General features: G+C 42.3%; 1 protein-coding gene across 1 annotated transcript in view; it reads left to right on the forward strand.

The window, feature by feature from the left end:
* Positions 1-1759: 1759 nt before the first annotated feature.
* LOC115116445 (protein ITPRID2-like) overlaps positions 1760-22804 on the forward strand; it is a 70912-nt gene continuing 49867 nt past the window's right edge. Inside the window, 1 exon segment of the mRNA XM_065013753.1 lies at positions 1760-1854. The gene's annotated coding sequence lies outside the window, so the exon portion shown is untranslated.

Here is a 22804-nt window from a genome sequence, read left to right on the forward strand (position 1 = left end):
TCCTCATCAATCTACACATAATACCCCATAACGACAAAGTGAAAACAGGTTATTAGAAATATTTGCAAATGTATTAAACATAAAAAAACAGAAATACCTTATTTTACATAAGTATTCAGACCCTTTGCTATAAGACTTGAAATTGAGCTCTGGTGCATCCTGTTTCCATTGCTTAGCCTTGAGATGTTTCTACAACTTTATTGGAGTCCACCTGTGGTAAATTCAATTTATTGGATATGATTTGGAAAGGCACACACCTGTCTATATAAGGTCCCACAGTTGACAGTGCATGTCAGAGCAAAAACCAAGCAATGAGATCGAAGGAATTGTCTGTAGACCTCTGAGAGAGGATTGTGTCGAGGCACAGATCTAGGGAAGGGTACCAAAACATTTCTGCAGCATTAAAGGTCCCCAAGAACACAGTGGCCTCCACCATTCTTAATTGGAAGAAGTTTGAAACCACCAAGACTCTTCTTAGAGCTGGCTGCCCGGCCAAACTGAGCAATCGGGGGAGAAGGGCCTTGGTCAGAGAGGTGACCAAGAACCCGATGGTCACTCTGAATGAGCTCCACAATTCCTCTGTGGAGATGGGAGAACCTTCCAGAAGGACAACCATCTCTGCAGCACTCCACCAATCAGGTTTTTATGGTAGTGGCTAGATGGAAGCCACTCCTCAGAAAAAGGCACATGACAGCCCACTTGGAGTTTGCCAAAAGGGATTTAAAGGACTCTCAGACCATGAGAAACAAGATTCTCTGGTCTGATGAAACCAACATTGAACTCTTTGGTCTGAATGCCAAGTGTCACGTCTGGAGGAAACCTTGCACCATCCCTACGGTGAAGCATGGTGGTGGCAGCATGATGCTGTGGGGATGTTTTTCAGTGGCAGGGACTGGGAGACTAGTCAGGATTGAGGGAAAGATGAACGAAGCAAAGTACAGAGAGATCCTTGATGAAAACCTGCTCCAGAGCGCTCAGGACCTCAGACCGAGACAAAAGTTCACCTTCCAACAGGAAAACGAGCACACAGCCAAAACAACGCATGAGTGGCTTCGGGACAAGTCTCTGAATGTTCTGTGGCCCAGTCAGAGCCCAGACTTTTAAAAAAATGGGGTATTGTGTGTAGATGGATGAGGGGGAAAAACCATTGAATCAATAATAGAATAAGGCTGTAACGTAACAACATGTGGGAAAATGTCAAGGGGTCTGAATAATTTCCGAATGCACTGTACATTCCAATATTTCACTAATACTGTAACCTACTATAATATGCCTAGCCTGACTACCCATACACATCGCTCCTGCCAAACTAGCATTTCTTCTCCACAATGAGTCCGGATTTGCCTTCCTCCCTGACATTTTGTAGAACACAAACACATTCTGACTGTTCTGATTGGTCCCAGAAACCAATGGGTTGGGCCAGAGCCGGCCTACACGATGACGTTATGAACTTTGATATTCTGATTGGTTAGATTTGTTAGAGATGATCCAATCCCTGATGAATTAGTTTTGTACAACCCCCCTCATTTTGATGTCACAACAAACTATTTGGTTGGCAGTTTCAGACTGAATGTATGTGGAGATTTAGGATTAGTCGTTGGGCAACAATAGGCCTACTGTATTTCACTGATGTTTGCACTACACATATGCCACAAGCAGGTTACAAAATATCATTGTGGAAGACTCATCTCATCCCAGTTATGAAGACAGTGCTGCGCGCCCCTTGTTATGTTACTTTACTCCGCCCGGAAGCGGAAGACTCGGGTAAATTAAATTCTACAAAATTTGTCAGATTCCATTTCCACGGAGCTGCATTTTAACGCTTCAAACTCCTTTCCAACCCACAACACAATGGTAGGCATAAGTGTTTATTGAAACATTACATGCGATGATGTTTAGAAATCTGATGCTAAACTTTTACTGTGGCGCACTTTGCCTGATGCAATTCACATGGACCTCAGTTGTCACTGATTTCAATCCTCTTCGTATATATCCGAAGTAATTGTTGGGATACAAATTAACAGTTTTTATGTCAAGGGAAAATTTACACGGCAAATATAAGTCAGAAAACAATGTAAATGCATAGGATATGGCGGTGTAAGACACGACTAGCCTTTGGGTAAATAGTTTAGGATAGGGCAAAACATCTCAGGTGAGAGACTAACTCGATTTTAGACAACTTTTAATGAATGAATTAATAAATAAACCGTCCTTGACATCTTGCGAGATATCGCCCGACACGTTGTTGACTGTGGCCTATCTGTTTTAGTAGCATTTGTCCTGCTTTGGATTTTATCCGTATTATCTTTAGACTGTTCTAGTCCTAGTTTCCCGATAGCGATGGATTTTAGGTGTGTGTTTTAACTTTACGTCGTCCCTACAATGGTCGAAGATACAACATGCGTTTCCAAAAACACCACGCAGGGAGAATGTTCGCGCTGGAGGATCGAAATAAAAGCAGCGCTGCTCTCGGATTAGCTTTCTCCATTCAAATAATATTTTACCATTCTAATTATTCCACAATACTGAAGACTCATCAGTTTCTATAGGGAAATAGCAACCACTGTTGCAAATATCGTTGCGCCTTATTCTAATGCGTATAAGCATTATCCTAAAAAATGCACTAAATAAAGTAAAGAATTATAGACAGTAGCCAGTATGATTGAAATATATAGCATTGTAGGCTATAGGCCTACTGTATTTCCAGTATATTTTAGTGCAGTTATCTCGTTTTTCATTGGAAGCATATGCTACTTTTATCGGTTTGTAACAATTGCAAAGACATTGGCAACTTTAGTCAACTTTGTTTTGAAGTTATCAGGGTCACAGAGAGACAGACAAACATATTCATTATGTGTTTAGTGGAGATGTTCTGTGTATTAATTGACGCGGAAGGGGAAAACATGATCTAATGATCACTTTGCTATTCTATGAGTGGTCTGAGGCAGTTGGTAAAGGAGCGTTTTAAAGTTAAACTTTTTAAGGATGGTCTTCCTGCCAGTGTGCTTCGTGGTCAAATAAATGATCAATATTTCAATATCTTATTTGGATGGGAAAGGAAGTACAGTAGCAGGGCAGGCCAGGCCCCCTGAGGCCAGCCCATAACACTGTCCCTGATGAGTGTTTTGATTTGAGTGATGAGTGTTTTGATTTTGATTTCAATAATAATTTTGTTAGTTTTAATTTGTGAATTGACAAATATAAACACAAATATATAAGTAGTTGATTTTACACATTTTTCAATATATTGTTGAACATAAAATACTCTATGGGGAAATCAAAGTTCCAGAGTGCCACCTCTGCTAGTTTTTGAAGTAATCAACCATTTTACACAGAGAAATTGTCATAGTTGGCAATGTAACCAATCACAGCCCTCCTTTTACTTCTATCATTGCACGTCCTGCAATTCACCAGCAGAGGGTGACCATTTTGAATCCATTTTCACATTCCCTCTGTTGGTAATACTTACAAATTTGATCATAAATCTCTAAAAGTAGCAGACATCCCCCTATGGAACTTTGATATGCCTGTAGAGTATATTACCGTATAACCATGTCACCGACGGTTATGGATGAAGACCGTCATGACAATAAAATAACTGTTGTAACGATTTAAAAATAAATACAAATGTGTGTATTTTTGGAACTAACTGCTGACGGAAGGACGGGATGGCCTTAGCCGCAGCAAGATGTTACATTTTTCAGGGGGTGCTGCAGCACACTCAGCATCCCTACTTCCTGCGGCTATGAGTAATGCGGTTGAGTGCGTTTCTGCGGTAACATGGACTCTTAACGTGATGAAACTTTGTTGCTCCTTGCTGAAACAAGCAAGGTGTTGTGTCAAACGAGCCCCATACAATGCAGCAGCGGCACACACAGAAATAGAATGAATAGAACAGGCTTTATTCTATTTCTATGGCAGCACATGCAGTCAGGCGCGGAGGAGAGAGAGAACAAAAAAGTCAAAATTACGGAGACCGCTGTCATTTGGCTGGCCAATTACCGTCATCCAAAATTCCATGACTTTCACAGCCCTACCCACGTGCGAACACACAAAAGACACCCACATCAAAGCATGAAAGCATGCCTCCAGGATTGAAACCAAGGCTAAATCAGTCAGTTCAGCCCCCCTTTAACCTTGAACACCAAATTATGGTCATTGTCAATGGTAAAGGATAATTATTCATTGTTTATGGGTGAAACGTCCAAGCTGCGTCTGCATTAAACAATTTGATCTCAATTAGTTTAATGGAAATATACATTTAGATCTTCTTGAATTATGTAAGTAACTACTATTTGAGCAAACTTTAGAGCAGATGGTGTCAAGCAAGCATCATCTGAGTGTCCTTTAAACTCCAAGCGGGCTCTCATGTGCCTTTTACTGAGTGGCTTCCGTCTGGCCACTCTACCACGAAGGGCTTTGGTGGAGTTCTGCAGAGATGGTTGTCCTTCTGGAAGGTTCTCCCCTCTCTACAGAGGAACTCTGTTACTCTGAAAGAGCTCCAATCTGGTTCTTAGTCACCTCCCTGACCATGGCCCTTCTCCCCCAATTGCTCAGTTTGGCCGGGTGGCCAGCTCTAGGAAGAGTCTTGGTGGTTCCAAACTTCTTCCATTTAAGAATGATGAAGGCCACTGTGTTCTTGGGGACCTTCAATGTTGCAGAAATATTTTGGTACCTTTCCCCAGATCTGTGCCTCGACACAATCCTGTCTCAGAGCTCTACGGACAATTCCTTCAACCTCATGGCTTCAACCTCATTTGTTTTACTACAATTTCTAAAAACTTGTTTTCGCTTTGTCATTATGGGGTATTGGGTGTAGCTTGATGAGGATTTGTATTTAATAATTTTAGAATGACTGTAACGAAACAAAATGTGGAAAAAGTCAAAGGGTCTGAATACTTTTCGAATGCACCGAATGTTAGACTAATGTAGAATACTAATTCATCATTAAGTGATCTTGTGAGACATTGATTCAACTTTGATCAAAACTTACTTTAACAAGCAGCACAACACCCCTGGGCCTGGGTAAGGCCAAGATGTCATAAATATCACAACTTTGATAAATAATTTCTCAATTATGCTTTTAGATAAAAATGTCAAATATACAGTCGTGGCCAAAAGTTTTGAGAATGACACAAATATTAATTTCCACAAAGTTTGCTGCTTCAGTGTCTCTAAATATTTTTGTCAGATGTTACTATGGAATACTGAAGTATAATTACCAGCATTTAATAAGTGTCAGTCTTTTATTGACAATTACATGAAGTTGATGCAAAGAGTCAATATTTGCAGTGTTGACCCTCCCTTTGCAATCCGCCCTGGCATGCTGTCAATTAACTTCTGGGCCACATCCTGACTGATGGCAGCCCATTCTTGCATAATCAATGCTTGGAGTTTGTCATAATTTGTGGGTTTTTGTTTGTCCACCAGCCTCTTGAGGATTGACCACAAGTTCTCAATGGGATTAAGGTCTGGGGAGCTTCCTGGCCATGGAGCCAAAATATTGATGTTTTGTTCCCCGAGCCAATTAGTTATCACTTTTGCCTTATGGCAAGGAGCTCCATCATGCTGGAAAAGGCATTGTTCCTCACCAAACTGTTCATGGATGGTTGGGAGAAGTTGCTCTCGGAGGATGTGTTGGTACCATTCTTTATTCATGGCTGTGTTCTTAGGCAAAGTTGTGAGTGAGCCCACTCCCTTGGCTGAGAAGCAACCCCACACATGGATGGTCTCAGGATGCTTTACTGTTGGCATGACACAGGACTGATGGTAGCGCTCACCTTGTCTTCTCCGGACAAGCTTTTTTCCGGATGCCCCAAACAATCGTAAAGGGGATTCATCAGAGAAAATGACTTTACCCCAGTCCTCAGCAGTCCAATCCCTGTACCTTTTGCAGAATATCAGTCTATCCCTGATGTTTTTCCTGGAGAGAAGTGGCTTCTTTGCAGCCCTTGTTGACACCAGGCCATCCTCCAAAAGTCTTCGCCTCACTGTGCTTGCAGATGCACTCACACCTGCCTGCTGCCATTCTTGAGCAAGCTCTGTATGGTGGTGCCCGATCCCGCAGCTGAATCAACTTTAGGAGACGGTCCTGGCACTTGCTGGACTTCCTTGGGCGCCCTGAAGCCTTCTTCACAACAATTCAACCGCTCTCCTTGAAGTTCTTGATGAGCCGATAAATGGTTGATTTAGGTGCAATCTTACTGGCAGCAATATCCTTGCCTGGGAAGCCCTTTTTGTGCAAAGCAATGATGACAGCACGTGTTTCCTTGTAGGTAACCGTGTTTGACGAAGGAAGAACAATGATTCCAAGCACCACCCACCTTTTGACTCTTCCAGTCTGTTATTCGAACTAAATCAGCATGACAGAGTGATCTCCAGCCTTGTCCTCGTCAACACTCACACCTGTGTTAACGAGAGATTCACTGACATGTCAGCTGGTCCTTTTGTGGCAGGGCTGAAATGCAGTGGAAATGTTTTTGGGGTATTCAGTTCATTTGCATGGCAAAGAGGGACTTTGCAATTAATTGCAATTCATCTGATCACTCTTCATAACATTCTGGAGTATATGCAAATTGCCAGCAGCAGACTTTGAACATTTTATATTTGTGTCATTCCTACAACTTTTGGCCATGACTGAACAGTTTGTCAACAATAATTCCTCAAAAGGACCATTGTATGGATTAAATGCTTTTTGTCCTGATTTCATGAAGAGTCACCCATGCCATATTTTGATTTGGATTATTCTAAGTTAAGTGGCTTTACATCCGGTAACAGAGTTGAGGTAATGGAATTTAATCATGTGTCCTTGAGCTGTACTACACAGAAATGGATGTGAATGTCATTCTCTTCATGGTGATGTATCCTAAATAGGTACGCAAAGGTAGAAATATGCAATATCCTCCTTTGCATGCATATTTCTGTATTCTACTCTGGCTATTATTTTAATGCGCTCCGCCACCAAACAAGACCAAATTTGGTTGCTCAGGATCGGACCAAATTTGAACCAATTATAACGTCTATGGCTTTGTTTAGCTGATCTGATTGGGATTTTTTTTCTTCTTCAAATAACCATTATTGGGCTGCCTGTCTAAACGCAGCCCAAGTGTCACAAGTTTGGACATCAAAGTACAGAACAGTGGAGTTCAGTACATTATAGTGTACTCAACTCTAGTGTACTCTGCGATGCACAGAACTAATCTTATACTGTACTGCACAGGACTGTACTGATCTATACTCATTTTCTTTACTGTGCTTTACTGTAATGTACTGTACTCTAATGTGTGTTGTCCGAACTAGTGAAACATAGACATATATGATTGGTTAAGATTTGGTCTGGACCAGACCAAATCTGAACCAATCATGGACGTCTATGTTTGGGCCAAATGATGGCTGGTCAAGACCTCTGTGGATGTTGAAATGAACGTTGGTCCAGACCGGACCAAAAAAGTAGTTCTGTGGACGTTGAAATCAATGCCAGGGCGGACTGACCAAATTTAAACAAATTTTCAACGTCCATCGATGTCCTATGTAGGGAGGACTTGTCCAGACTTTTCACACTCTTGCTTTAACCACCAGATTACAGATAAAGAAAAGTTATCAGTTGAACATAACAGAAATTCTGTCACCGAGAATCTTTTTGATCACTTTATGAACAAAATGTATGCCAGTAAAAAACAAACTAATTGGTAGGTCTACCTTTACTTGTTACTTCTTGTTACTTGGTAATGGAATTTCAAGGCACAAGGCAATGTTTCTTAAACTTACAGGAGACAAAAAAAAATGCATCCTAAACAAAATATGTTGATATTAGATGGGGTCTCCTTCAGAATTATTGTATTTAGAGATACAGTGGGGCAAAAATGTATTTAGTCAGCCACCAATTGTGCAAGTTCTCCCACTTAAAAAGATGCGAGAAGCCTGTAATTTTCATCATAGGTACACTTCAACTATAACAGACAAAATGAGAAAAAAATAATCCAGAAAATCACATTGTAGGATTTTTATTGAATTTATTTGCGCAATTATGGTGGAAAAATAAGTATTTGGTCACCTACAAATAAGCAAGATTTCTGGCTCTCACAGACCTGTAACTTCTTCTTTAAGAGGCTCCTCTGTCCTATACTCGTTACCTGTATTAATGGCACCTGTTTGAACTTGTTATCAGTATAAAAGACACCTGTCCACAACCTCAAACAGTCACACTCCAAACTCCACTATGGCCAAGACCAAAGAGCTGTCAAAGAACACCAGAAACAAAATTGTAGACCTGCACCAGGCTGGGAAGACTGAATCTGCAATAGGTAAGCAGCTTGGTTTGAAGTAATCAACTGTGGGAGCAATTATTAGGAAATGGAAGACATACAAGACCACTGATAATCTCCCTCGATCTGGGGCTCCACGCAAGATCTCACCCCGAGGGGTCAAAATGATCACAAGAACGGTGAGCAAAAATCCCAGAACCACACGGGGGGACCTAGTGAATGACCTGCAGAGAGCTGGGACCAAAGTAACAAAGCCTACCATCAGTAACACACTACGCTGCAAGGAACTCAAATCCTGCAGTGCCAGACGTGTCCCCCTGCTTAAGCCAGTACATGTCCAGGCCTGTCTGAAGTTTGCTAGAGAGCATTTGGATGATCCAGAAGAAGATTGAGAGAATGTCATGTGGTCAGATGAAACCAAAATATAACTTTTTGGTAAAAACTCAACTCGTCGTGTTTGGAGGACAAAGAATGCTGAGTTGCATCCAAAGAACACCATACCTTTCTGGTAGTTGTATTCTAAAACCCATTTTCCACCTGTTTGACAATAAATGAAAGCTTTTGCTTACTCCAAAATTTTAGGATGGAAAATGGTTGAATGTATACCTTCAGAAAGTATTCATACACCTTGACTTTTTCCACATTTTGTTCTGTTACAGCCTGAATTTAAAATTGATTTAAATTTAGATTTTTTTTGTCCCTGGCCTACACACACTATCCTATAATGTCAGTGGAATTATGTTTTTAGAGATGTTTACAAGTTAATTAAATGAAAAGTTGAAATGTCTTTAGACAATAAGTATTCAACCCTTTTGTTATGGTAAGTATAAATAAGTTCAGGAGTAGAAATTTGCTTACCAACTCACATATGTTGCATGGACTCAAACTGTGTGCAATAATAATAACAGAGTGAAAAGAAGGAAGCCTGTACAGATTATTCCCGAAACATACATCCTGTTTGCAACAAGGCACCAAAGTAATACTGCAAAAAAATGTAGCAAAGCAATTAACTTTTTGTCCTGAATACAAAGTGTTATGTTTGGGGTAAATACAATACATTACTGAGTACCACTCTCCAAATTTTCAAGCATAGTGGTGGCTGCATCATGTTATGGGTATGCTTGTAATCTTTAAGGACTGGGGAGTTTTTCAGGATAAAAAATCAACCATGGAGCGAAGCACGGGCAAAATCCTACAGGAAAACCTGGTTTAGTCTGCTTTCCATCAGACACTGGGAGATTAATTCACCTTTCAGCAGGACAATAACCTAAAACACAAGGCCAAATCTACACTGGAGTTGCTTGCCAAGAAGTGTCCGAGTTAGTTTTACCTTAAATCTGCTTGAAAATCTACTGCAAGACATAAAAATGGTCGTCTAGCAATGCTCAACAACCAATTTGACAGAGCTTGAAGAATTTTGAAAATAATAATGGCCAAATAGTGTACAATGCAGGTGGGCAAAGCTCTTAGACTTACCCAGAAAGACTCACAGCTGTAATCGCTGCCAAAGGTGATTCTAACATGTATTGACTCAGGGGTGTGAATACTTATGTAAATTACATATTTCTTTATTTTATTTTCAATACATTTGCAAACATTTCTAGGAACATGTTTTCACTTTGTCATTATGGGATATTGTGTGATGGGTGAGGAACATATATTTAATCCATTTTGAATTCAGGCTGTAACACAACAAATTGTAAGTCAAGAAGTATGAATACTTTTTGAAAGCACTATGTATATGCCTTAGTTTCTCAAAAATATGGACTCTTAGCTTTCATTTGACACCCAATTTGATATGCTCCTATGAATGTCACATGTTGGTGCTCATGGGTCCTTTTTACATGGAAGTGACCCACTGTAAAATGTTGCCAGCAAATCTCTTACAGTACTATAGTAGTAGTTTGTTGTTTCTAATATCAGGTGGATGCTATTAAACCCATAATTTTCAGCTGGTTGAAGAAAATGTTATGATAATGCTCCAGGACTGTACATTGTGTGTTGCTGTGTTCCAGCCTGTTGTAGCCTTTGCTGGCCAGGCATAAAGGCAGGCAGGTGGACAGGCAGGGCAATCAAGCAGACAGGCATCTATGTGGACAGAAAGGCAGTAGTGCTGAGCGATTAGTGCTTTTTGGGTTCGGTTCACTTTCGGTTTGACTATAAAAAAAATTAAAAAAGGATTTTAGTCCCTTTTTTTTTCTTTAACCATTTAATGCACTCTGCATTGTGTGGGTTGAACAACACATAATAAAACAATTAATACAATTCCCATGAATAAAGTCATCAAATAAAACAAATGTAATATCCACAACTGAAATATTTAGTTAAAGTAATGTTAATAACTGCCAATTACCGCTTATCACATATAACCATCATTTTATTAACATTAACATCATATTTCAGTTGTGTATATTACATTTGTTTTATTTGATGACTTTATTATTTAATCTCTATAGAGCTGCTGCCTATGCTGTCTGAAGAACTACAAAAGTAAATAAGGCATACTTTTATGACTGCTGAATACCAAAGATCAATCACTTAGATACCTCGCGAAGCAACATCTCCTCTCTATATCACCTCACGATCACACATTCTTCTCTCTTCCGTAGCAGTCATAAAGTAAATAGACCGGACAAGTAGATGCGCAATGGATTATGCTAATTTGAGTTCATTACCACATTTTTAGGCGCTAAACTATGTAGAATATACTCCCTACTACATCGTACAGTTCAAGCTGGATCTGATTTATCAAATCATTTAACCGATGTCGGTCAATTAGTTGTTTAATAAAATGGAAAATAACCAACATATCGGTTAATCACTCAGTAGTAAGACAGGCATGCAGTCTCAGGAGGTGAAGACAATGTCCACAGACAATTTTTGGCAGGGTGGCAGTCACTGTCCAGTCCTGTGGGCAATTCCAAGGTAACAGTGATGCCGATTACCAACAACAACGAGACAGGCCTACAGGGAGGTGGTGAGGGCCCTCGAAGTGTGGTGTCAGGAAAACAACCTCCCACTCAACGTCAACAAAACAAAGGAGATGATCGTGGACTTCAGGAAACAGCAGAGGGAGCACCCCTCTAGCCACATCAACGGTACAGTAGTGGAGAAGGTAGAAAGTTATGTTCCTCGGCTTACACATTATGGACAAAGTGAAATGGTCCACCCACACAGACAGTGTTTTGAAGAAGGCTTAGCAGCGCCTCTTCAACCTCAGGAGGCTGAAGAAATTTGGCTTGTCACCAAAAACACTCACAAACTATTACAGATGCACAATCGAGAGCATTCTATCGGGCTGTTTCACCGCCTGGTACGGCAACTGCTCCACCCACAACCGCAAGACTCTCCAGAGGGATGTGAGGTCTGCACAATGCATCACCGGGGGCAAACTACCTGCCCTCCATGACACCTACACCACCTGATGTCACAGGAAGGCCAAAAAGATCATCAAAGACAACAACCACCCGAGCCACTGCCTGTTCACCCCGCTATCATCCAGAAGGCGAGGTCAGTACAGGTGCATCAAAGCAGGGACCGAGAGACTGAAAAACAGCTTCTATCTCAAGGCCATCAGACTGTTAAACAGCCATCACTAACATTGAGCGGCTGCTGCCAACATACTGACTCAAATCTCTAGACACTTTAATAATTAAAACTGGGATGTAATAAATGTATCACTAGTCACTTTAAACAATGCCACTTTATATAATGTTTACATACCCTACATTACTCATCTCATATGTATATACTGTACTCTATACCATCTACTGTATCCTGCCTATGCCGTTCGGCCATCACTCATCCATATATTTATATGTACATATTCTTATTCATTCCTTTACATTTACATTTACATTTAAGTCATTTAGCAGACGCTCTTATCCAGAGCGACTTACAAATTGGTGCGTTCACCTTAAGACATCCAGTGGAACAGCCACTTTACAATAGTGCATCTAAATCTTTTAAGGGGGGGTGAGAAGGATTACTTTATCCTATCCTAGGTATTCCTGAAAGAGGTGGGGTTTCAGGTGTCTCCGGAAGGTGGTGATTGACTCCGCTGTCCTGGTGTCGTGAGGGAGTTTGTTCCACCATTGGGGGGCCAGAGCAGCGAACAGTTTTGACTGGGCTGCGCGGAACTGTACTTCCTCAGTGGTAGGGAGGCGAGCAGGCCAGAGGTGGATGAACGCAGTGCCCTTGTTTGGGTGTAGGGCCTGATCAGAGCCTGGAGGTACTGAGGTGCCGTTCCCCTCACAGCTCCGTAGGCAAGCACCATGGTCTTGTAGCAGATGCGAGCTTCAACTGGAAGCCAGTGGAGAGAGCGGAGGAGCGGGGTGACGTGAGAGAACTTGGGAAGGTTGAACACCAGACGGGCTGCGGCGTTCTGGATGAGTTGTAGGGGTTTAATGGCACAGGCAGGGAGCCCAGCCAACAGCGAGTTGCAGTAATCCAGACGGGAGATGACAAGTGCCTGGATTAGGACCTGCGCTGCTTCCTGTGTGAGGCAGGGTCGTACTCTGCGGATGTTGTAGAGCATGAACCTACAAGAACGGGCCACCGCCTTGATGTTAGTTGAGAACGACAGGGTGTTGTCCAGGATCACGCCAAGGTTCTTAGCGCTCTGGGAGGAGAACACTTTACACTTGTGTGTGTGTGTATAAGGTAGTTGTTGTGAAATTGTTAGTTTACTTGTTAGATATTACTGCATGGTTGGAACTAGAAGCACAAACATTTCGCTACACTCGCATTAACATCTGCTTACCATGATGTATATGACCAATAAAATTTGATTTGATACTCAGATGTTTCACTTTAAATTGTATGTCAAACAAAAAACAATGATAATGTTAAACAAACCAATTGTAAAGTTAAATAAACCAACGCTGTGCACTATACTTTTAACAAATACCACAACAAATTGTACAAAAACACATTTGCTTGAAGAACAGTGCGGATGCAAAGTTTGGTTATAGAATGACGGCACAAATCGTCATTCTGTTACCCAACTTTGCATCTCGCTCTTCTTCAGCTGTGAAAGTGATAGACTTGGGTTGAACTTGACACACTAAACTTCTCCTGCCCTTTTTTATGTTTATATAACCTGTAAACCAGGGTCATGGTCAAGTTTGCCAACAGCAATTATTTTTGCTGGGTCACTCTCTAAACCACTGCACTGTTATTTAGGCATAGGCTACATCCCAAATGGCACGCTAGGCTCTTTACATATAGGATGAAGGTGCCATTTTGGACGCACTTTAGTGGTCACACCCGTTCTGCTTGCCTCTACTAGGGGATAGAGTGTTGAAGTGACACATTTTATAGGTTGTGGTGAGAATATTCACAGAGAGGCAGGGGTACCAGAGGTGTGAAACCTTTGGCTGGATCCAAGCAGGAACACACTGACGTGTGTGTGCATGCTTTGTCAGTCCTGGAGCGTCTTTAGGTCAAGCACAGTTTCTTCTTCCTCAGGATAAATCTGGGATAAATCTTAACTTCACATCGCCTCGACGACGCTCTGTTTGAATTGAAACGGAAATTTAGGCTTAAACTCGACCCTGTCGGAATGAGAGTTTCACAAAAATAGCAAAAGTGATGCTATCATAAGCAATGTGTCACTTTGTTCTTAAATAAAACGTAGTCTTACATTTCAGATTTATTTGGATTGGAACCCAGTCTGTTTGACATATCCAGGATATATAATATTTCGTGAGAGTTTGAGACTCTTCTGGACTTGTCAGGTCTGCCAGTACTTGGGTCATTCAGGCTTGTTTGGGATCTAATGCTACATGATATTGCTTCAGCTTTATTTGGTAGAACTCAAAGGTCCAATGCAGCCGTATTTATATCAAATCATTTTTGGGTGTAAATGGCATGTTATAGAAGGGATGTAAATGGCATGTTATAGAAGGGATGTAAATGGCATGTTATAGAGGGGATGTAAATGGCATGTTATAGAAGGGATGTAAATGGCATGTTATAGAAGGGATGTAAATGGCATGTTATAGAGGGGATGTAAATGGCATGTTATAGAAGGGATGTAAATGGCATGTTATAGAGGGGATGTAAATGGTATGTTATAGAAGGGATGTAAATGGCATGTTATAGAGGGGATGTAAATGGCATGTTATAGAAGGGATGTAAATGGCATGTTATAGAGGGGATGTAAATGGCATGTTATAGAAGGGATGTAAATGGCATGTTATAGAAGGGATGTAAATGGCATGTTATAGAGGGATGTAAATGGCATGTTATAGAGGGGATGTAAATGGCATGTTATAGAGGGGATGTAAATGGCATGTTATAGAAGGGATGTAAATGGCATGTTATAGAAGGGATGTAAATGGCATGTTATAGAAGGGATGTAAATGGCATGTTATAGAAGGGATGTAAATGGCATGTTATAGAGGGGATGTAAATGGCATGTTATAGAAGGGATGTAAATGGCATGTTATAGAAGGGATGTAAATGGCATGTTATAGAAGGGATGTAAATTGCATGTTATAGAAGGGATTTAAATGGCATGTTATAGAGGGGATGTAAATGGCATGTTATAGAAGGGATGTAAATGGCATGTTATAGAAGGGATGTAAATGGCATGTTATAGAAGGGATGTAAATGGCATGTTATAGAAGGGATGTAAATGGCATGTTATAGAAGGGATGTAAATGGCATGTTATAGAAGGGTCCATACAACTTTTTTGTGATTTCACATTTTTGAGAAACTTACCCCAAACAGCAAATTCCTCATCCTCGTTGTGTAGTATGGGGGCCCTGAAGAAATATGAACAAAGGCTCCAAATTCACCCAAATATGTTCTTATAGAAATGGCAAAGCTCTCAGTATAGTGATGCAGGTCTTTAGATGTTGTACAGATGAAATTGATCTGCAATGTTATATTCCATTCTGTGCGACTAGTACCGGGTCGGAACCCCATTGCCTTCAGAGCTGCCTGAATTCATTGGGGCATATAAACCTTGCTCAATTGGTATCAAGGGACCTAACGTGTGCCAGGAAGCCTTCCCCTACACCATTACACCACCGCCACCAGCCTGTACCGTTGACACCAGGCAGGATGGGTCCATGGACACATGCTGCCTACACCAAATCCTGACTCTGCCTTCAGCATGACGCAACAGGAACCGGGATTCGTCGGACCAGGCAACGTTTTTCCAGTCCTCAGTTGTCCACCGTTGATGATCGCGTGCCCACTGGAGCCGTTACTTTTTGTTTTTAGCTGAGAGGAGTGGAACCCGGTGTGGTAGTCTGTTGCAATAGTCCATACGTGACCAGGACCGACGAGTTGTGAGTTCCAAGATGCCGTTCTGCTACCCGCCTGTTAGCTTGCATGATTCTTGTCATTCTCTTTCGACCTCTCATAAGCTACATGTTTTTTCCAATAGGACTGCCACTGACTGTTTTCTGTTTGTTGCACCATTCTCGGTAAACCCTAAACACTGCCTGGCAAAAACGATAATGCTCAAAGTCGCTTAGGTCACTTGTTTTGCTCATTCTAATGTTCAATCGAACAGTAACTGAATGCCTCGATGTCTTCCTGCATTATCTAGCAAGCCACGGCCACTTGACTAACTGTCAGTAAGACCAAACCATTTTCATGAACATGGTGGTGTACCTAATAAACTGGCCACGGTGTATAGGAAACACAGGTAATTCACATTTCTGACTGCACTGGGCCTTTTAATAATTTGTATGCGTTTCTTCAGGACTTGCATCCAAGTTTGCAAACTTCAAGTTAATTAGGATTTTAAAGTGCATTTTACACAGAGGACACAGCAGAGGAAGGTGACACCCTGGCGCTGCATTGCTCTGTGATACATCACAATAAAGAATGGAGTGTGTTTGTGTCAGTCAGTGTAATGCTGTGGTAGCTGACTGCACAATGTCAGTAGAAAAGGACGTGCGTGTGTGTACGTGACGAAGCAGTGGGGTGGCTGGCAGGCCAAGGTATTCTGTTACCGCTCTAGACAAAGCAGTGGGGTGGCTGGCAGGCCAAGGTATTCTGTTACCGCTCTAGACAAAGCAGTGGGGTGGCTGGCAGGCCAAGGTATTCTGTTACCGCTCTAGACGAATTAGTGGGGTGGCTGGCAGGCCAAGGTATTCTGTTACCGCTCTAGACAAAGCAGCGGGGTGGCTGGCAGGCCAAGGTATTCTGTTACCGCTCTAGACGAAGCAGTGGGGTGGCTGGCAGGCCAAGGTATTCTGTTACCGCTCTAGACGAAGCAGTGGGGTGGCTGGCAGGCCAAGGTATTCTGTTACCGCTCTAGACGAAGCAGTGGGGTGGCTGGCAGGCCAAGGTATTCTGTTACCGCTCTAGACGAAGCAGCGGGGTGGCTGGCAGGCCAAGGTATTCTGTTACCGCTCTAGACGAAGCAGTGGGGTGGCTGGCAGGCCAAGGTATTCTGTTACCGCTCTAGACGAAGCAGTGGGGTGGCTGGCAGGCCAAGGTATTCTGTTACCGCTCTAGACGAAGCAGTGGGGTGGCTGGCAGGCCAATGTATTCTGTTACCGCTCTAGACGAAGCAGTGGGGTGGCTGGCAGGCCAAGGTATTCTGTTACCGCTCTAGACGAAGCAGTGGGGTGGCTGGCAGGCCAAGGTATTCTGTTACCGCTCTAGACGAAGCAGTGGGGTGGCTGGCAGGCCAAGGTATTCTGTTACCGCTCTAGACAAAGCAGTGGGGTGGCTGGCAGGCCAAGGTATTCTGTTACCGCTCTAGACGAAGCAGCGGGGTGGCTGGCAGGCCAAGGTATTCTGTTACCGCTCTAGACGAAGCAGCGGGGTGGCTGGCAGGCCAAGGTATTCTGTTACCGCTCTAGACGAAGCAGTGGGGTGGCTGGCAGGCCAAGGTATTCTGTTACCGCTCTAGACGAAGCAGTGGGGTGGCTGGCAGGCCAAGGTATTCTGTTACCGCTCTAGACGAAGCAGTGGGGTGGCTGGCAGGCCAATGTATTCTGTTACCGCTCTAGACGAAGCAGTGGGGTAGCTGGCAGGCCAAGGTATTCTGTTACCGCTCTAGACGAAGCAGTGGGGTGGCTGGCAGGCCAAGGTATTCTGTTACCGCTCTAGACGAAGCAGTGGGGTGGCTGGCAGGCCAAGGTATTCTGTTACCGCTCTAGACGAAGCAGTGGGGTGGCTGGCAGGCCAAGGTATTCTGTTACCGCTCTAGACGAAGCAGTGGGGTGGCTGGCAGGCCAAGGTATTCTGTTACCGCTCTAGACGAAGCAGTGGGGTGGCTGGCAGGCCAAGGTATTCTGTTACCGCTCTAGACGAAGCAGTGGGGTGGCTGGCAGGCAGGCCAAGGTATTCTGTTACCGCTCTAGACAAAGCAGTCGTGGTTCAGATAGCCAGATTGCAGCTCTGAACGCCGGCATTATTTCTTGAATGGCACCCTATTCCCATTTATTTATTTATTTATTTGTTTTCATTTTAAGCTTTATTTGTAAGGTAATCTCATTGAGATAAAATCTATTTTTTAAGAGAGCTGTAGTAGGATTGGATACTATGGTTGACCCATTTTGACTAGTCTATCTATGCGACACTGCATAAAAAAATAAACCATCATAGTAGTGCTACTGTGCTATAGTGTTTGTTTTAGAAGGTCATAACCGATAGCTGGTTAAGAAAAACAACGTATGTCCGTATAGAAGCAAGATCTCTGACAAGCTAAACAGTGGATACTGTATTTGTGCATTTTCTTTGCTGATTAAAGGCAATTTGTATTTTTACTTACAAACCAACCCCCCCGAGACACACCACATATGTAATGCACAACCCAAAGGGGTTGGAAGAACTATTAAATAACTTATGTAAGCCTACACAACTATTGAGAGGAGGATGGCTCATAAAAATGGCCTGAGTGAATGGAATTGCATCAAACACATGGAAACCATGTAAATTATTTGATTCCACTCCAGCCATTAACACGAGCCTTTCCTCCCCAATTATGGTGCTACCAACCTCCTGTAGCCTACACTCTTAAGTTCAGTAATGAGTTTTGCCAAGATATTTTCTCTTAAGACGTGACAACTTTATTACAATTTTAAACTACTTGTTGGCTGAATGGAGTTCTTACTAAGTGCTTTGTTTTGGGGTGGGACTTGGTGTTCAATAGCGCACACTAGCAAAACATTTTGCAACTAAACACAAGTTCAGAAAGTACCTCCCCGTTCCATTACCTCCACCGTCCAGAGTATTTCCTTTCTGGTTGTGTGTCTTTGGGACATGGTGGCAGTCACGATTTAACTGATGGATGATGGGTCACATTTGGCCCATGATGTGGAAACTGGGCATCTTTAGTTCTGCTGAAAGGGGTTAGGGGGTCAGGGTTCAGGAGGTTGGTGTGTGAAATGGGTGCAGACTGGGACCTATACTGAACAAAAATATAGAAGCAACATGTAAAGTGTTGGTCCCATGTTTCATGAGCTTAAGTAATATATCCCCAAAATGTTCAATACGTACAAATTTCTCTCATTTCATTTTACATCCCTGTTAGTGAGCATTTCTCCTTCGCCAAGATAATCCATCCACCTGACAGGTGTGGCATATCAAGAAGCTGATTAAACAGCATGATCATTACACGGGTGCACCTTGTGCTGGGGACAATAAAAGGCCACTCAAAAATGTGCAGTTTTGTCACACAACAAAATGCCACAGATGTTTTGAGGGAGTGTGCAATTGGCATGCTGACTGCAGGAATATCCACCAGAGCTGTTGCCAGATAATTGAATGTTAATTTCTGTACCATAAGCCGCCTCCAATGTTGTTTTAGAGAATTTGGCAGTATGTCCACCCGGCCTCACAACTGCAGACCACGTGTATGGCGTCGTGTGGGCAAGCGGTTTGCTGATGTCAACGTTGTGAACAGAGTGCCCCATGGTGGCGTTGGGATTATGCTATGGGCAGGCATAAACTACGGACAACAAATACAATAGCATTTTATCATTTGTAATTTGAATGCACAGAGATACCGTGACGAGATCCTGAGGCCCATTGTCGTGTCATTCAGCCACCATCATCTCATGTTTCAGCATGATAATGCACAGCCCCTTGTCGCAAGGATCTGTACACAATTCCTGGAAGCTGAAAATGTCCCAGTTCTTCCATGGCCTGCATACTCACCAGACATGTCACCCATTGAGCATGTTTGGGATTACACGGGTCTGGATCAACGCTCTGGATCGACGCGTACAACAGCGTTACAGTTCCCACCAATATCCAGCAACTTCGTATATCCATTGAAGAGAAGTGGGACAACATTCTACAGGCCATAATCAACAGCCTGATCAACTCTATGCGAAGGAGATGTCACGCTGCATGAGGCAAATGGTGGTCACACCAGACACTAACTGTTTCCTGATCCACGCCCCTACCTTTTTTCTTATGCATCTGTTGGTCACAAATATCTTATCTGTATTCCCAGTTATCTGAAATTCATAGATTAGGGCCTAAGGACTGATTTCCTTATACGAATTGTAACTCAGTAAAATCTTTGAAATAGTTGCATTTATATTTTTGTTCTGTATAAATATAAGTATCCTCTTTACAACATGTTTGGTCGCAAGGGAGTTTGATATTGATGGGCATGATAACAGCTGAACAGTGTTCATTCTGACCAAGCTGGACAGCAGCATAGACGTGCTGTGGTGTAGGATACAGACCCACACACACAGACATAAATAAACAATGTCTCACACTCATAGTTCTCTAGGTCTTTGCCAGGCCAGGTGTTTTCCTTGGTCAACGTTAAGCTAGTTTCGCGTTGCCATACCTCATATCACATTGATGTCATGCCTCCCTTGGAGGTCTGGAGAAGTTTTTTTATTGCAAAACTGTTTTGAATGGTTCCCTGGCTCCCAGATGTTACATTTCAAGAACCCTCCCCCCACATGGGGGTGCTGTGTGTTATGTTCAGCACTGTTTTTAAGTGTGGCTGACAGTGTGTGTTTTTTTAACAAATGTTTTTTTTTAAACTTAAAGTGTAGTACGCTGATAAAGTCAAACCTCACGACATGTTCTGAAGCGCTCAGGTGAGCGAGAATTTTTCCATGTCGCCATTCATCCGACGCTGGCTTTGCTTTGTTACCACCTGAAAATATCTTTAAGATTGCCCATTATTTTGTTTTTGTAAACTCTAAATCACCTTTACACCACACACTGAGTCGCATACGAAGCTTTCCCTCGCCCTCCATTTTGCATATCTGACAATAAGTTTGAATTCTACTACACCTTGCTGTGACACTCGACAGATGTGGCAGGGCTTGAAAACTATCATGGATTACAAAGGGAAACCCAACTGCAAGGCAAGCAACACTGACCCATGTGTGAGGGCACCAGCTGTTCCGGACGACTGTGTGATCACATTCTCTGTAGCGGATGTGAGTAAGAGCTTTTTGAAACAGGTTAACATTCTGTGTGTAAATTGGTCACCTCCCTGACCGTTGCCCTTCTCCCCAATTTGGCCGGGGGCCAAACTCATTTCTGCCATGGAACTTCCCTGGTTCGCGACGAGGCTACTGTTGTGGTTTGTTTGGCTGCCTTTCAGTTTCCCTCCAGTCTCTGTGCTGTGGTTGGTTTGGCTGCATTTCAGACCGGGAAAGGAAAGAGTCTGCTCTGTAATCCACTATTGTTCTGCAGTATCAGCACTTTCAAAATATTTATAAGGAGGTATGGACCAGAGGCAGCAGCTTCAAATTGCCTGGCTTAGCACACCCTTATACGTTATAGTCGTATTTTGGCTTGAGGCAAGCTTTGCATCCCAAATTGCACCCTATTCCCTACATAGTGCAATACTACCCATGGGATATGGTCAAGTAGTGCACTATATAGGGAACAGGGTGCCATTTGGGATGCAAACCCAAATGGGTTCGTTAGTCAGTATGAGTGGTGTAAGTGTCTGAGTGTCTGATCCGGTGGATAGGCCTGTAAGTGCAAAGAGTGATTATCAACACAGCTGCTATAATAAAGCCTCCACTCACATTACACTAATCTCGCTTTCCCTCTTCCCTTTCTCACACTCTTTTATCCAACATTCCATCTGCATCTGAGACCTTAGGCTGTCATTGTAAATAAGAATTTGTTCCTAACTGACTTGCCTAGTTAAATGAAAAATGTAATCTTTATACACTAAAAATGAAAGGTTACTGGAGTATCCTTTAGGGGTTCTTAAAATTGGAACTGGGGGATCCCCTATAAGTTCGTAGAAGAACCCCTCTTAATGGATCCTCTGCGAACCTTTTGGGGTTAATATCTGAACTCCCCCCCCCCCTCCCCTTTTATTATTGTTATTATGATATTGGTAATACGCATAACACTATTTTAGTTGTCAGTGTTTTATTATGATTTTAGTGGCAACGCAGAACAAAAACAAATCTAAATGCGAGATAAACGCCCAGCAAAACCCCAAATTCAATGGGTATATCCTCTTGCGTGTTGATGTTCTCCGTATCCATAGCCAGAATGACTTTGCAGTGCATGGTGATTTGAACAGGTTTCTTGTTATATTCATCAGAGGTGTAGGGATGGGGAAGTCTGAATCCCAAAAATAGTGATTATACAGATGTTTAACTAAACATGCACACAACAGTATTCATACCTTGGTTTTTGTGGTAAATGTGAATGCACATACCTTATCCATATTGTAGAGGCCTATGGGGTTTTCATTGAAGAAGTAAGGGAGGGTGGTACATGTGATCTCCATAACATACCAATAGACATGCCTTTGTATGTCTCGTCTGTATACCTACAGACACAAAAGTGAGCAGTTCAGTCATCTGCATCCAATGCAGCTTCCGAGTGGCGCAGCGGTCTAAGGCACTGCATCTGTGTAAGAGGCATCACTTCAGTCCCTGGTTCGAATCCAGGCCGAATCACATCAGGCCATAGGGCGGCGCACAATTGGCCCAGCGTATTCCGTGTTTGGCCGGGGTAGGCCATCATTGTAAATAAAAATGTGTTCTTAACTGACTTGCCTAGTTAAATAAATAAAAGCTAGCCTTTATATTCTTCTAGCATACAGTACATATTCTTCTAGCATACAGTACATATTCTTCTAGCATACAGTACATATTCTTATAGCATACAGTACATATTCTTATAGCATACAGTACATATTCTTATAGCATACAGTACATATTCTTAATTCTTATAGCATACAGTACATATTCTTATAGCATACAGTACATATTCTTATAGCATACAGTACATATTCTTATAGCATACAGTACATATTCTTACCTTTTTGATTGAAATCCATTGAATTGTGTCCATTTTCTGTTTTAGAAATATTTGCACAGATATTAAAAGATAGATGGTATCATCACAAAACAATAGCAATTTAGATCATATAAGGGACAAACCTTACCTTAAATTGAGGAGATCTTAAACATTTTCGTTTAAGTGCCTGCACATGTTGTCCTTTCAAATTCAAGCATTTTAGATTGGCAGTTAGGTTCCTGCAAGAACCCTCACTAACTATGGCGGTTCCTCGAAGAACCCGACCTCCTATGGGGTTTGTGGAAGAACCTTT

The sequence above is a fragment of the Oncorhynchus nerka genome, linkage group LG3, assembly GCF_034236695.1.
Source record: "Oncorhynchus nerka isolate Pitt River linkage group LG3, Oner_Uvic_2.0, whole genome shotgun sequence".
Taxonomy (NCBI): domain Eukaryota; kingdom Metazoa; phylum Chordata; class Actinopteri; order Salmoniformes; family Salmonidae; genus Oncorhynchus; species Oncorhynchus nerka.